Source organism: Solea solea, chromosome 5 (assembly GCF_958295425.1).
Source record: "Solea solea chromosome 5, fSolSol10.1, whole genome shotgun sequence".
Taxonomy (NCBI): domain Eukaryota; kingdom Metazoa; phylum Chordata; class Actinopteri; order Pleuronectiformes; family Soleidae; genus Solea; species Solea solea.
The window spans coordinates 26,513,310-26,524,771 of record NC_081138.1 but is presented as its reverse complement, the minus strand read 5'-3'; the positions used below and the strand labels follow the sequence as shown (position 1 = coordinate 26,524,771).

At 39.3% G+C, this 11,462-nt stretch overlaps 1 long non-coding RNA gene across 1 annotated transcript; it reads left to right on the top strand.

Annotated features, from left to right (window-relative positions):
* The first annotated feature begins 322 nt into the window (after positions 1 to 322).
* On the top strand, positions 323 to 9,917 carry LOC131459200 (uncharacterized). Its single transcript, XR_009240222.1, has 3 exons — positions 323 to 2,143; positions 4,447 to 4,502; positions 8,041 to 9,917. It is a non-coding gene; the product is annotated as an uncharacterized LOC131459200 (long non-coding RNA).
* Positions 9,918 to 11,462: the final 1,545 nt, after the last annotated feature.

Sequence of the window (11,462 nt, the reverse complement as noted above, 5' to 3'; positions counted from 1 at the left end):
AAAGACTGAGTCATGTGTAAATCCTTTTCTAGTGGGATGTGACTAAACTCTCTCCTCCCTGTCTTTACTTTCAGTCCAGTGGCAGCAAGAAACAACAGTATGTGTGTGTCTGTGTGTGTGTGTGTGTGTGTGTTTTAGTAACTGTGGTGAGTGGAGTGGGTGTGGGTGAGTGCACTGTATGAGGGAGGGGGGGCAAGGGTGGGGCGTACAACACACACATCCATAACTTGAGTCCAGTCGCCCCATCGAGATAATAACAATAACCGGAGGAGGGATGTGTTTTCTGTGGTGAGTAGGAAGTGAGGGATGGAAGTTTAAAAAGGGAGGAAGAGGGGGAGAAAAGAAAACGGAGGAGGGAAATGAAAGAGTGTAAAGGAGAGAGGAGAAGTTAACACCGAGATGAGGAAAGTGAGGAAGATGGAGGGGAAACGGAGGGGTGGTTTGATGGAAAGGTGGCAGACTAAGAATAGGTAGAACAACAGAAAACAGGATGAGAGTGTAGGAGAAAAGAAAGGAGGTGATTGAAGAGGGAAGACAGAAGTTGAGTCCACAGTCAGTAGTCCTGCCGCAACCACAGGAAACTCAGTTGGCTGCCCAACAAATCAGCTTCCTCTGTGTGTGTGTGTGTGTGGTGGAGGTCTGGGCGTGGTCCCTCCAGCAGCAGGGAGACAAACACTCAAACACCCTCTCCCGGCCTCCTCCTCCCTGGGACTGGCTTGGGGCACTTTCCTCTCCGGTGGCTATCATTCAACAGACTGTCTGCACGACTCTGTCTCGCTATGTCTCTGCGCCTTATCTAAACTTTCTCTCTTTTTTCTTTTTTTTTTTTCAACCTAAGTCATCATACCAGACTCCCGTTTGTGTAACCCAGTCACACCAGTGGGGATTTCATCTAAAACCCTGTGGTGTCCAGCAGTGGCCACAGTGGGCAGCACCTGCACTGATCCCATTTGGACCACAAAACCACTTTAATAAACTTTTTATCCACTCAGCGTCTAGATTTACCCCAGGAACAAGTGCGAGCTCAGTGTTCTAATGTCCGCAAGAGGGACTTACTATTGCAGGTAGAGACTGATGAGGTACAACGTGCCTCACAAGGGAGAGGTTAACCATTTATCTGAGCTACAGAGAGGTGAGCTAAAGAAAGTAATTGGACAGATTTCTGTGTTTCCAAAACTAAGAGATTATTGTGTTACAGCAGCACAGTTTCGGACACTTTACAAGAAAAGATTAGGTGAAAGCAAAATATACATGTCAAGTAAATTAACCCTCAAGCTTCATAACACTAGTGACATCAAATAATCAAACTGGTATTTAAAGGGTTAACATCCTAAATCCTCTAAAAGTTTGAATGTTTGGTAGAAAAAACATTTAACAATATTAATCTGTCATGTTTTTATAACAGTTGTTTGGAAGTGGACATTTTTGTCCTTAATGACTTTAGATGGTATTAAATTAAACTGAGGCCTGAGGGTTAAATAAGATGTTAAAAAAGATATAGACCAGTGGGTTTTAATACTTTTTATACCAAGTACCACCTGAGAAGATATTGATCTCTCAATGTAAGACTATTATCACCAACGTTAAAATACAGTGGTGTAAGTAGGCAGAGCAAAGTCAGATACGGACTTTTCACAGGAGGCAGATTTATTCCCGCTAAGATAATTTACATGTACCACAGTTTGAGAACCATGAATATATGCAGCTGTAAAGAGAGGAAAGAGTAATTAGAAAATGTAATTTAACCAGATAAACGAACAAAATCAGCAACAATAAGTACTCGCTGCATTTTAGCAGCTGCATAAAGTAAAAATTCAAACTTAAATTTATGATAAACGGACATCAGACATCAAAGCTGGTCTCAGGTGATAAACCTGAGACACCTGCCCGGCAACAGCGCGATGACATCATCGCTGTTGGCCTGCTTATGTTAGTGTTAATCTCACCACACTATATTCTTTTTTCTTTTTTTCCCCTCGCAGAGCCAATCACATGACTGTGGACGACAACACTCCCTTGTTTGTACCGATGCAATTATACGAGTTTGGGAGAAAATTGAAGTCACAGGCAACAATTTGGCTGAACCACAGCCCCACTTTGTTGACACACGAGTAAACTGCATACAAACCAGCTGTTATAGAAGGTAATGGTTATTATTATATGGTGGATAACAAATGGTACACTAAGTTAACAAGTACCTTTAGGATGCACTGCTGTTATGTTGTTGGTGTTTTCGTTTTCTCACGCGCAGCGTCATTCTCTGGAACACAAAAAAAATCTATATCCATGAATGCAACATGGCTCTGTTTCTGCAACAGATATAAACATGACTTTTTCCCTTTAGTTTGTGTGTGTGTGTGTGTACATGCATGTGTTTGTATGTTTACACATTAGAATGAATCTTGGATGCTGGCACCAGAAGAAGTGAGTCTGCCATTTGCTCTTTGTAGTTGTTTTTAGTCCGTTTTACAAAGGCATGGACCAAAGTGACATGAGCGTCCAAAAATACACTGAGCCCAAGTGACCAAATATAACCCTTCTGTATTTACTGCAGCAGTGGATATAAATATCAACTGCTTTCTTTAGCTGAGGCCAAAACGGAGAGGGAACAACTCTCAGACTGTTCTGAGAATACAGAACAGTGATTGTGTAACGAGACAGACAAGTGTAAAAGAAGGTTATGGTTCGCAACTGGTAGTCGAAGTGTGGCCAATAGGATCATGAGGACGTGAATGTGAGCAAATGTGACCTTGTTTTAATTTTTCTCTCTTTTTCTCCTCATCCAGTTTAAAATGCAGAACCAGCAGCATTTACAAAATTCTCCATATTTAATGGCTGAAAATGTCAGGGTGGCGTGGACGCCATTCCTATGCAGATCAGAATTTATACCTTTTTAATTGAAAATGGATTATATTCTCTCCTATCTTCAGACTTTGGAGATAGGAAATGAACTCTACAAAGACCCAGGACTCAAAAACAAGAGAAAACCACTGCACTGCTGTGCCACCCTGTTTTATGTATAATATTTTTCAGTTCAATTTCTGACAAGATGATGAAGGCCTAGTCTTGTGAATTGTTGGCCATGTCAAAGGAAATCTAGCAACCAAGAGGAAAAATATGGTTTTACAGTTCAAGGACTGGATATGGATTCTAGTAATCAAGTAACTACAGTATGAATAAGCTGTAATTTGATTTAAATTTGCATCTCTCAGCATTTGTAAATTCACCGTTGGGTTCACTGTTGTTGTGTCTTCCACTCTTGTGGGGTCTGTTTGTGGGCCGCTTGTACTTCTTCAACAATTTAAGGTTGGTTCCGTCCAAACATACGTGGAGATACAACAATTCAAACTTGTTCAAACTAGGTTACTGAGGCCCCTAACTTCCTTTCTGCGTCCCAAGAGGGCCAATGGTGGTCCACGCAGACACTTTCGGTGCGGGTGTGTGTGTCCTAATGCTGCGTGTATTTGCTTCCAGCAGTGGGCGGAGGAGGCGCTGTGACTACTCCCTCCTGTCCTGGCAGTTATCTCCCTACACCCTCCTCCTCTCATCTTCCTTTAACTTTTTTCACCTCTATCCATCCCTCCATCCCTCTCTGATTCATTTTCCTTTCGTGTATCTCCAACCCCCCCTCTCCACTCTGTCTGTCCCTGAATGAATGAACACACTCTGACTAGTGGAACATATGCTGCTGGTTGTTCAATCCCCTCCCTCTGAGCAGGGGCGCATCCATGCGTTCCCCTGTGTGTGCGTATGTGTGTATACTTGTATTGTTATCCCTGTAGGACCTTTTAACACTAACTTTTTTTTCTCCGGTCCACTTGTCCTCATGGGGACCAAAGCCTGGTTCTCATGAAGTACAAGTCTCATTGCTGAGACTCTGGTTAAAGTTAGGATTAAAGGTCTGAATGTGGTTAGGTATTAACAGGTTAGGTATTAACTAGTTATGGTTAAGGATAAGTGCAAGTAAGTCCTAACAAGAATAGCTGAGCAAAGCTGTGTACGTGTGTGTGTGAGAGAGAGAGAATGACACAATGATGTGGATGAGTTTGTGTGTCTGTGTGTATGTACGTGTGTGTATGAATGAGTGTTTTGTGTGTGTGTGTGTGTGTGTGTGTCTTCATTGAAACATATGCCTCCTGTTGCACATCGGCCATCTGTTCCTTGAATGGACTGATGGAGTGCTGCTGTAACCATGGCAATGGGCCATTCTGTCAAATAGCCATCAAACAACCCCTGTGTTTGTGTGCATGCGTGAGTGTGTGAGTGTGTGTGTGTGTGTGTGTGTGTGTGTTAATGTTTAGGAATTGACTGGCAGAGTGGAGGAATTCCCACATGTTGATGAAATGAGGTTGACCCTGAAGTCGACCTGCTCCTACGTTAGCCCACTTTTGCTTTGGTCTCCATTCACACTGTTGTTGTTGTTGTTGTCTTTTTTTAATACTGTAGCTGACTGAGGAAATTGTCCGTGGGACACCGACTGACCCAGCCACACCATTTACGAGGTAAGAGGATAAAAAAAAACACTGGAGAGGAACAACTTAAAATTGTCCTCAGTTCTATGTGGATTCATTTTAATTTGAACATAACATAATAATAATAGTTTTGCCTTTAATTGTGCAACACACTCGCATGCATCAAGACATAAAACCAACATCAGATAGGCCAGTATTGGCCATTGACAACAACAAAAATACACAATAAAGGTGAGAAAACTGCATAAATAATACTAATAAATACTAATATCCTCATTTTTAAAAAAGCATAACAACAATAATAACAATAATAGGCAGAATTAATAATCAGGGACTTCAGTATGTTTCTTTAAAAGTGTAATTAAAAAGGAAATGAGGTTAAATACACACAATCTCTCTCTTGTCTCTCAAACAGCAGCAGGGCAACAGTGAGAATGAATATTGAGTTTCAACTGTCTCTAACCACCGGTCTATTCATCTGCACCCTCAGTCAGACCATTCAGCAGCCCCACCCTCTCTCACACACACACACTGCTCCACCCAGTGCAGTGGTCTGCTGGCCATATGTCAGCCCATCTCCACAGAGAGACACCTCTCGTGGCTCCTTCAGTCTTTTGTGTGCGTGTGTGTAAGTGTTTACTCTCCAGTATGCGTTTGTTTCAGAATCAGACTTGGCTTTATCAGTCAAGTGTGCACACACACGCGCATGTAAGAAATTTGACTACTCTGGTTTCACGTTACTCTGTGCACACACACACACACACACACGTACACAGAAGTGAGAACAACAACAACAGCACTGAACAAATAAGTTTGATAACGGCGACGCTGTGGCTTTGTTCTGATAAGATCGTGCAAGGACACATTTACTATTATTTCAATCCACAGTTGTATTCATTTTTCAAAAAGATCTTGTATTTATGATATACAATGTATATATACAGTGATGTATAAATATACATATATATACAATTTGCATTGAAGCACTACTAAAAAACTTTATATTGTCTCATTGAGAGAAACACTTCTATGCTCCTGAGCTACAATATAAATACTCATAGTTATATTTCTATTACCTGTTTTATTTCTTATATATTTTCATATTTTATCTTTTTTTCTATCTATATTGCACTTTTCCAGAGCCTTAAAACTTCTTATCTTCTCATTGTATTTTCTTTTTGCAATATAAAAATAAAAAATATTTTTATTTAAAATAACTGATAAATAATCAAATCCGCCATCTCCCTGGTTCTAAAATTAAAATATTTTACAAATAAATGTGTCAAATTAAGAATGTAACTGAGTGACAAATACTTAAATGTATTTACATTTTGTAAAACAGTTTACTTAATGGAAAACGTGGTATGATTTCCTTGTAATAAGATGTCGTCTATATGATCAATCAATCATCTTCAAATAAAAAATCTTAAAAGATAGGTTTATATCTTCATATTTAAGAAAAAAAAAACATGAATTCTTCAAACAGTCCTTGTGTAGTAAAGCAGAGACACATGGGGATCCCCCCCTCTGCCGTAGCGCAGGACTTACTGGAGTGTCGTGGTTATTTGGCATCTGAAGCTCATTCCATGTTGTGGTCGTTTGTGTTTGAGACCAAATTATGATCTTGGTTTAAAGTCGGCCACATAAAATCCTTCCAATTTCATTGGTCTCTCACCACTGTCTCCACTATCTAGTGACGCAGACAAGTCTTCAATGCACGCCTCCATTTTCCACAAGTAAAACTCCTGTTGTCATTATTATTACTATTATTATTATCCTTGTCGTCACTGAGAAGAGCTGTGTCATGTTTTCCTGATCCAACATGACAATAAAAATGTAAGGGACTCTTCAAAAATAGATATGTTTTTGAATCATCACATGACATGTTCTTGTTATATACGCCGGATGAGTGTCACATGTCTGTGTTGTGGGTATGACTTAATGCAATTTCTGCAATTTCCACTGACTTTCATCCAAAAAAAGAAGAGGTTGAAGAAGTGAGGCGTCTATTCAGAGACAGAAATCGGGTCAGACTGAGGTTAAAACACACAAAGTTCATTATAAAACCTTGATAGGAGTTATTAGGGTTGTGGTTTGACATTAAGTTCTGACGGTTTATGGTTCCCAACCTGGGGTCCAAGCCAGAGGTCACATGGGGGGCGCAGAGTTTTTTGCCTACTCTGATGTTGTGAGGTTATTAAAATTATGTTTGTGCAGATTCAATTGAGATAATCCCAATCACACACACTCTATTGCAGTCGTTTTCAAAGTTTTTATACCAAGTACCACCTGAGAAAATATTTAACACCATTACCACCAATGTTCATACAGCGGTATCAAATAATCAAACTGGCATTTAAAGTGTTAACATCCTCTTATTAATTGAATGTTTGGTAGTTTTGAGCAAGAGATTAAGAGATTTTTTAATTTATTACATGATTATTTGTTGTTTTGTTATTTTGCATGTAAGTGGAACAATCCTGTCACCTGGTGCAGACATTCATCCACCTTGTCTTTGGTTCTGCTCTGAGCAAAGAAGTTTGGATAATTTATCCTCTACCGGGTCAAGAACGGAATGTTTGTACCTGTGAACCCACACACACACACACATGTTATAACATTCAAAATCTGGACACACACACACACAGCTGTCCTTAGGACATTAGATTGACGTCCATTCATTTGGACAGCCTAAACAAAGCGGCATCCCTAACTTTACTGAAGTATTGTGATTTATTGTGATTCAGAAGTATCAGTAATTGCAATTTTCTTTACCTCCTTAAAGCTCCAGTATCTAACTTCAGTATCTATTTGTGTTTTTATACATGCTATAAGATGAAAGCAGAGGCTGCACATGGATGGAAATTTCCCTTTTTTTTGTCCCTTCTCCACCCAAATAAATGTAATCTGGAGCCACAAAACCTAGTTGATCCATAGAATACCATCATGTATAAAGTCTTATCTCTCTTTATATAAAAACCTAGTTTGTTGTATTTCTTACATCTAAAAAGTAGAAAAAGAAAACTGTTGACATTTCATTACTGTTTTTACCTCTTTGAAATAAATATTTTTATATAGTATATAGATTTTATATAGTATAGTAGTTATATAGGGGATCCAAAGATGGACAGGACTCTTAATATGTTCTTCTTCAGGTACAAATGACTTCATTTAGGTGCTGGAAATGACTCTCCACACAAGTTTGTCGGGTTATGGGACATTTTCAATATCGCATTTGATGGGGACATGGGATGTGACACATATTTTAGTGGACGAAATATTAAACCGCTTTCATTTATTTAAGTGTTCATTTTGAAAGAAATCATGAACGAATAAAGATACAAATAATTTTAGTGCTCTAGTGCCACAGGTTGAACTAGATCATCAGTCGCATGCTCACGCTGTCTCCCCTGCTGCTGGAAACTAACGGGACTGTTCCACTTCTCGATGGCATTCCTGTGTTAATGCATGAATCATGACACTCTGACTGGACTTGTCTTTCTTCCTTCCCCTCGCTCTCATTCACGTCTCTCTCTCTGTGTCTCTGTAACGCTTTAACCCTGCACAGATGACTCGCTGCTGGGACTTCCTCTGAAGTGCTGATGGGTCACACGCATGACGACCAGGTTAACAAGCCGGCAGGTTCGGCAGAGGTTGGGATGGAGGGTCATGGTCAAAGGTCGGGATAACCGGGAAATCCCTGAGCTGGGTGCAGTGACACTCCTCCTCCTGTGGGACGATTCACTCACAGTCTGCTTTGATGTGCAGCTCCACTGGAGCACATTTTCTTCAACAGGTGACAGAAGATTGTGGTAACTTATGGCGCTTTGCCACTATACAGTTATAGCACAACTCAGCTCAGCTTGACTCAAATCTACTCATTTTTTGTGCTTTTCCGTTAGCAATAGTAGCTGGTTCCTGGTGCTTTTTATAGTACCTGCTCTGGTGAGGTTTCAAGCGAGCTGAGCTGATACTAAAATGTGATGTAGTCAGACTGCCGAGTACTGATTGCTCAGAGAGTGTCGTCACTGGAAGAGTCATGAGTGCAACGACCTACACAAAAACCAAACCGAACAATGCCGAATTGTAGATCAGTTAAGAAGACTTAAAAATCCAGAAGACATGTTAATCTGCAAAATTTCACAAAAAAGTATCAATATTTAACAGAGGAGTCTGGAGTCTGGTGTATTTAGCGACAACACTGCTGAAAGCTGGCCATCGTGAGCTGAATCACAACCATATTTTAATTCAGTGACTTTCAGACAGAGTCTGTGCTCCGGTAATGCAGGAAGTACTGAACTAATCTTTTTTAATTTACTGATTCTAGTGATTCAGTACAACGAAAATAACTGCTTTGCACTACACTACAGCAGCACCAATTTGTCGTTAATCTCCCCTTAATTTCTCCCTTTAATCTACTTTGAAAACTTTATTTTCTTCTCCTTTTTTTTTAAAGGAAAAGCAACAGTTGAATTGACTTTTTAAAGCCTGTCACACCGTGGTGGCATCTTCCTCTGTTTAAATCACAGTCATGGCTGTAAATGCCTGACACAACTCTTTGATCACTGAGGAAAAATGAGAGAGAGAGACAGAGAGGATGTCTGAGTGTGACTGGTGAGGTGCAGCCCAGGTGTTACAGGTCATCTTTTTCCAACTGGACACACAAGGTGAATTAAGCCTTTCAAATAACACAGGGGGACTCAAGGAGTTACCATAGCAGCAAACCAATCATTATAATAAACATGTCAAATTTAATGTTTTGAAAAATACACACACACACACAAACACATTGTCTCATATGTAGTGGGGGTAAAAAAAAAAAGCTGATAGGTCTTCAGCAGATACATGTCGCCTCATCCTGCTCTTTGATTAACACAGACACTTCCCTTTAGCATAGGACTGACAAACACACACACACACACACACACACATACACACTGTGCTGGTTTTGTTTCTTTGTGTGGACACTCATAGTAACCTTAACCAGTACAACTAACTCTTATCCTAACCTAATGGCACTTTTCCACTACACAGTTCCGGCACGGCATGACTCATTTCCGTTAGAGATAGTACCAGGTACCTGGTTCTTTTTTAGTACCTGCTCTGGCGAGGTTCCAAGTGAGCTGAGACTTAAAAATCCTGAAAACATGCGTTAATCTCCAACATTTAGCAAAGGACATTTCTAAAATCTCAGGAGTCTGGTGTATTTAGCGACAGCACTGCAGAAAGCCTGCGATCGCGAGCTGAATCACAACCTGTTCCGCCGTATTTCAATAATCTTTTTAATTAAGTGATTCTAATAATTCAGTTACACCGAAAACAACTGCTTTACAAGTCACTAGTTTGTGTGTGTCGCATGTAAAACCAAGCCACAGCAGTTTCATGCAGCCATGCAATGATGATTCAGCCCGCATTGAGGAGGGACTAAAGTAATGGAAAACCATGTAGTCTAGCTGTGCCGCGCCGTGTCGAGGTAAGCCTTACTGGTACTGTATAGTTGAAAAGCGCCATAAACCTTATTCTAACCCTGACCCTAAAACCAGGCCTGTTTAAGTTGTGTGGACCAGACAAAATGTCCTCACAAAGAAGGTCCACAAGTGTAGTGTATGTTATAAAAGATATCACTTTGATTATTAATGCGCAAAGAACAACTGTTAACCTCGAAAAAAACTCTTTCGAATCATTCTCACGATCAGAAATACACACATTTATTTATTCATGTCTTTGTTTGTGTGTTTATTTCACCAGGGACATTGTTTATCATTAATAAACATCGACCCGTGAATATGCCACATTATAGCCACTGGCTATGTACGTCTGCTATCACTAAAAAGGCATCATGACTTATAAGTAAAATAAATTCATGTCACATGTTTTACTCATCCAAAATATGTTGTAAAGCAGACCAGAAAATGTAGTATGGATTTATGAATAAGGCTGAATAATTAATCGACAATAGTAAAACAAATATTTAAACAAAATCATTCAGCCCTATTCAGGAAAACAAGAAAGAAAGAAAGAAAGAAAGAAAGAAAGAAAGAAAGAAAGAAAGAAAGAAAGATAGAAAGAAAGACAGAAAGACAGAAAGAAAGAAAGTCTCACAGAGGCCTTAAATAGTACAAATGTGGCCGAGTCTCTCTTTAGCATGTATTTGTCAAAAGGAACAGGATGTGTACTTCCTTGTGTGTGTGTTCTTGTGTTTGTAGCTTTGTGAGGACCAATTGTATAAATCATACAGAGTGAGGACATTTTGGCTGGTCTTCACATCTTTGAAGGGCTTTTTTATGCATACAGTCAACAAAGGGACAAGCTGGGAGACATTTTGCGTGATATTTATGCTGCCATATACCCTATATACTGTATTTAAACAGCACAGCTACTGTCATATCGGCCACCATTAGCTCTATAAGCGACAAGTTGGCCAATAAGCAGTGTAATGTAACAAAGTACAAATACTTTGTTACTGTACTCAAGTACAAAATGCATGTATCTGTGCTTTACTTTGTTATTTATATTTCTAAATAAACAACTTTTACTTTTTCTCCACTACATTTCCTCCACTATTTTTGTTTCTCGTTACTACCAAATAAAATCAGAAGAAGAAGAGTTAGTAATGGTCTGTTTTTACATAGAGCTTCTCTAGTCTTGATGACCTGCTTTACATTACAGTTTTCACCCATATACACTTAAGTGTCTTGCTCAAGGACACATATAGACTAGCAGGGCCAGGAATTGAAACCACAACTTTCCAGTTGAAAGACGATTTGCCCTGGCTCAATCATAACTCCTCACTTTTTTATACTTCTAAAACTTAAACATTTTGTGTCATTTTGTATCACATTTTATCATTTTTGTATCCAATCAATGACTTTTGAGACTAGTACAGTATATAGTACAGTAAATGTCACATACTTTTACTTACTCTATATTAGAGTGTAATTTTAATTTTTTTTAATTTTGTAATTTTTTTACTATATTGTATTTTATTTT